Genomic DNA, 5,573 nt, shown 5'->3' on the forward strand with positions numbered 1-5,573 from the left:
ATCTATGGTACATTTACTCACAATCTATGGTACATTTACTCACAATCTATGGTACATTTACTCACAATCTATGGTACATTTAGTCATAATCTATGGTACATTTAGTCGCACTTCCTGTCTGCTCCGGCTGCGCTGCGGCCAACAGTGAGCTGCGCGGTCCAGAGTGTAGAGTTACGGTAGCTTCGGGGGGCCTTATGTTCAGGGAGGTCTTATTTTCTGGGGATGCCTTATATTTCAGCAAGAGGCAAAACTGTGAGTAGGTCTTATTTTCGGGGGATGTCTTACTTTGGGGGAAACACGGTAGTATAGCTGCACTGGACCGCTCCCTTCCCTCTCGTGGGTAGATCCCAGCCAGGTTGTTTGCCCACGTGTTCAAAAAAAATAAATACAAAGATACTTATTGAAGCACTATTGGTAATAGCAGGGGGCGGGTGTGTGTGTGTGTGAGAAAAACTCCCTTTCTCAGCAGAACAAGATGAACTCAACTTGCTCATGGGGAGCGATTCTCTACAACAATTTAAAATTTAAAGTTTAATGTATTTAAACTTTAAAGTAAATCAGAGCTTCATGCAACTCCACAGATAAGATTAAAAAAACGTGATGTGGAGCGAATATAGCAGCTTACAAAAGAGCACACACAGTGATTCCATTTATACAAAAGTTTACAACACAAATGTATAGTACTGTCTGCTTAGAGGTGCACATTAATGATATGGAAAAGAAGAAAAACCTGTGCCTTGATGGTTTTCACTTACTTCAGATTAGAGGCCCCCTCTGGGAGAGAGCAGGGCTATAGCTATTTCCATAAATCTCCTTTTTTTATGAAAAGAAGGCAAAGTATTCCAGGAGCCTTAATGGCGCTGCAGGCCAGGCAATAGGCTGCTAACCACAAGATTAGAGGTTCAAACCCAGCAGCTGCTCTGCAGAAGAAAGATGAGACTGTCTGAAATATTAGTGTTTAAACTTAGCCGTAGAGCCATGTAGTATGTCTTTCATATTGTACTTTTCACTTTGGGGTGACGTTTCATCATCAACATTTTGGTTTATGCTTGTTATGAGATGTGATGAAGTGGATTACTTCATATCGCCTTTATAATTCCTAAACAATGATTGGGCGGGACTATGCAAATAAGGTGCTTGGGAGTCCACCAAAGGGATTGGACAGTTTGCTGCTAATGCAAATAACGTACATGGAACTTGCAATGGTTACGGTCCACTTGACTGGCTCATGATTTGCAGTGTTTGGCTGTCGGGCATTGAGGGAATTTGGCAGTTGGATACTTGATTATCCTTCATCGTGTGCTGTGCCTCTCTGTCTGTGGGTACGGTTTCATTTGGGAGTGAGTTGTCCAATATCCTAATGAGGCAGGATTAGGATTGGGATGTCTTTTGAGTGATGTTATCTCCCTTAAGAGGGTGTGACTGAAGTTACCATCCTTCGCCCAGCGGTCCCCTGGCACTGCCTTGCTCAGGTCAAGGGCATGTATCTCCTCGAGAGACTATAACTGCTCCAGACACATGCCTCCTGGTGCTCTGGACCCTGCGTCTGGTTTGTCATCATCCGACCCTCGTTTCTTGGAACTGGAGCCAGCAGCTTGTTGTCTGACGTGAGGTTCCACAGTCGTGTGAGGCAGCAGGCTGCCTTCTGACTTGCTGATTTTGGTTCCTGTAAACATGGGAGTCCAGAGGAGCCTCCAGACTGATGCCTGAGCCATAGACTTGGGACCTGCCAGCTAAGTCCAGAACCATTCTGAACCATTTGCTGGACTGTCCCCGGCCCGCAGGAACGTCAACGCAGACCCTGGAGGAGGGAGTGGGAATTGAGGGGAACAAGAGACACGAGAAATGGAGACAAGACAGGAGTCTGATCAAGCCTCCTTTATTGAGCAGAAGGCAGAGGCTTAAATACTCAATGGTGGGCGGGTAACATTACATCATATGCTAATAAAGTGTAACAAATAGTATCCAATAATCATGCAGCTACAATATGGAAGAAATGGCAGGCATCAGTCCTCAAACAGGTCCGCATGCAAATGAGGTGCACTTGGATGCCTGGCGGAGGTGTCCAATGAGCATGGCGGCTGCCTGCCACCGAGCACCAATCATCACAAAGGTCAAGCAATTAAAAAAACACAGGCAAGACAATAGGCCAGGGAACATCCGGGAATAGGAAGCTTAAAGACAGCAGACTGTGCAGGCCATGGGCTGAGGGACATGCAGACTCCCACACTGGACAGTTCCTGAGTCCTGTCAGAAGTGACAGCAAATTGTGGGGAGCCTAACGATGATGGAAGGGAGAGTACTGGAGGTGGGGTGGGGTGCGGGAAGTAAGTAGTTGAAGTTAGAGGGGGTAGTGTGGTACAGCAGTTTGGAAAAGTGGAACATGTGGCACATCTGTACCCTCCAAATCACAGGAAGCAGCTTTGTGATTCTACAACAGAAAATTCCAAAATAAATTACTCCTATATGAGGGAGGGCCTAAGTCATTTGCTGACATCTTCCTGTTTCTCATCCTTTGGAGGAGAGGAGCCGTCTCTACCAGCCCCTGCATTCAGAAGACTTCTTCCAGAGAGATTGATCTGTGCGCCTTTCTTAGGAGGGCTCTGGGGCTTCTGGAAGGCCTGGTTGCCAGAAGGTGCTCTGGGTTGGGGTGAGCCACACCTTGGGAGATTCTCCAGAGCCTGTTCCTCCCTCCCTACTATGTGAAACCACTCAGGCTGACTGAAGTCTAGGGGTGACTGTTTGAAAAGATGAACTTGAGGTTAAGCCCAGAAGGAGCTCCCCTAAAACACTCCCCAGCCCTTCCTCCACTTCCTGGAGAGGTCCAGTATGGACTGCAGAGGGGGGACAATGGGCAACGCCTCCACCTTTTGCCTGGGTGTGGCGGCCCCAGGGCTAGGGTGTCAGAGCAGCTCTGCAGAGGGTGGCAGTTAGTAGCTGCCCTGTGCCCACAGGATCTTCATCTGCGCCCTGACGATGTGGCTCAGTGGAGCCCCCCTGGCTGTGGCCTGACACCGAGGTAGAGCTCCTGAGCAAAGACAAAGAGGAAGTGGTCTCAAAGGATTTGATCAGGTGACTCGACTCGGGCACCCCAGAGGGCAGAGCTGAGGGAGGAAAGAGGGAGCCAGGCTGCAGACCACCCCACCCCTGCCCCCAACGTCCAGAGAGAAGCCCCTGTTGGAGAAGCAGCACAGACCCGCTGCTTCAGGCTCTTTCCCACGATGCTGGGTCAGGAAGTCAGTGCCTGTGTAACCAGGTAAGGACTTCACCCCAGAAAGGATTCCGCTGTGGGCAAGGTTTGGCATGGGGGGGAGGTGGTTCTCACGAGTGGATGGCTCTAGGCCCCAGCCCCCAAGAACCCCACAACCACACAGGGCTCAGCTGGGGGGTTGGGGTTTCCCAAACCTGGGTCTGAGACTTGAAAACAAGGATGTCTGAAGGCCCCTGAACGGGGATAAAAGGAGGGAAGCGGCTGCGTGTCCTTTTGAAGAAAATGGAATTTCCCTTTGCATGACCCCATCTCTGACGGGGTGGGGGCTGGAATAAGGAGGATGAGAGTGGGAAACGGCCAAGGGCCATTTGAGGGGAAGAATCGGAGGAAATGATGACTGAGGCGGTGGAGGGCCACCAAGGGTGGTGAGGGGCTTAACTCCCAGGGTCCAGGCACCCATGAACAATGGCCTTGGGGAGCTGCCTCCAGAGCAGGGCTGGCTCCCGTGGATCCGGGCCGGGCTGGAGGCAGTCCGTCCTGTCGTGGAGAGGGAATGCTGGGAAAGAGCACAAGGGGGGCTCGAGACCAGAATGAACCTGCTTTCATGGATGCCTGAGGACGGCACAGGGAGGCCCGGGGACACCGTGGGTTACCAGTCAGGCTGCTACCTGCAAAGTCAGCAGTTCGAAGCGACCAGCCTCTCCTTGGGGAAAGACAAGGCTTTCTACTCCCGTACGTACAGTCTTGGAAGCCCACAGGCCCAGTTCTGCCCTGTCCTGCAGGGTCCCTGTGAGTCAGAATGGGCGCAGTGGCAGGGAGGTTTCTGGGTGGTTCTTTAGGAGGGCACTGCCCCTGCCCGGGAGGAGAAAGGGTGAGCCCTGGACAATGCCGTGGAACGAGAGGATGGTGGTCTGAGAAGGGGCAAGTGCAAGGAACGCAGAGTTCAGGTCATGCGGAAGCTTCCCCAACAAGCTTTTACCAGGCACAGTCCCTGTTGGCGACGGTGACACTCACAGGTCCCCAGAGACCTCCCGCTCTGGAGAAGTCTGAAACAGCCCAGGGCCCTGGTGATCACAAGGTGGGGGATGGGATCCACAGATGGCCCGATCCCTGCTTCAGTGGGTGGAAGGACATCTCACCCAGAATCCAGGGCATCTTGGCTCCGGTTACCTGTACGTCATCCAAGCCAACCTGCCGTCCAAAGACGCCCCTGTCTGCCAACCTGTCTTCCACACGCGTCTCTCCCTCCCCAGGACATAGGCCTCGCTCAGCCCCAGGCCCCTCAAATCTCAGAGCAGGACCCCAAGGCTAAAACCCTTTCCTCAGGCCGCAGGGACCATTTTCTCATCAGAATGTGTTTTTATGAAGGTACAGGGCTAGGGGTGTCGTGATTTTAAGTTGGACTGCTACCCACCAGGTCGGCAATTTGAAACCACCCACCGCTGCTCGGGAGAAAGATGAGGCTGTCTACTCCCGTAAACGTTCGCTGTCTTGGAAACCCACAAGGGCAGTTCTACCGGGTCCTATAGACTGCTGAGTGGGCATCGACCAGTGGCAGTGGGTTTGAAGTTTGGTTTGGTGCCCGGAGGAGAAAAAAAAGCAACTCAGATTCCAACATTCTCTCTTGAGACTCAAAAAGACCGAGCAGACATCATCACTACACCGAGGACACTGGTCCCTGTGAGGCCAAGCTCACTGCCATCGAGTTGATGCTGGCTCATAGCGACCCTCTAGAACAGGGTAGAACTGCCCCTGTGAGTTTCCGAGACTAACTGTTCAATTCCTCGGGTGGGAAATACTTCGGTCCTTGGCTTTATATGAGTAAGAATTCACGCCCAAGCCCGGTTTGTGATCCAAGTGGGTTTTTATAAAGGACAGAAGCAGTGTTAGGCATTACAGTAACTGCACGCAGGAACCCTCAGGGCCCCGCACCCCCACACGGGGTGGCTGGAGGCCAGAGAGAGAGAGAATGAGGCCCGGCCAAGCGGAAGGCAGAGGAGCAGTTGGAAAAAAGGGCCGTGGTCTCCAGGTTCCAACCTTTTGGGGCCTAGGCTGCGAGGCTTGGTCAATGGTACTGGTTGACCCCCTTGGCTGAATTAAGCCTAGATTGGGCCAATCCAGATGTACTGCCCACCCAGGTATTAACCCACCCCACCCCACCCTACCCCACCCCCCGCCCTGGCTTAGGGCCCTGCATTGGTGCATGCCCTTTAGCCTTTATCAGCTTCCAATTTCCTATAGGGGCCCCTAGGCATGGAGAGGAAAAGCCCCCTATCTTGCTACCTAACAACTCTTTACAGGAGTAGAAAGTCCCATCTTTCTCCCAAGGAGCAGCTAGTATTTCAAACTGCTGATCTTGTGG

This window comes from Echinops telfairi, unplaced genomic scaffold (genome assembly GCF_000313985.2).
Source record: "Echinops telfairi isolate 266 unplaced genomic scaffold, ASM31398v2 ScPeMD7_3;HRSCAF=10, whole genome shotgun sequence".
Taxonomy (NCBI): domain Eukaryota; kingdom Metazoa; phylum Chordata; class Mammalia; order Afrosoricida; family Tenrecidae; genus Echinops; species Echinops telfairi.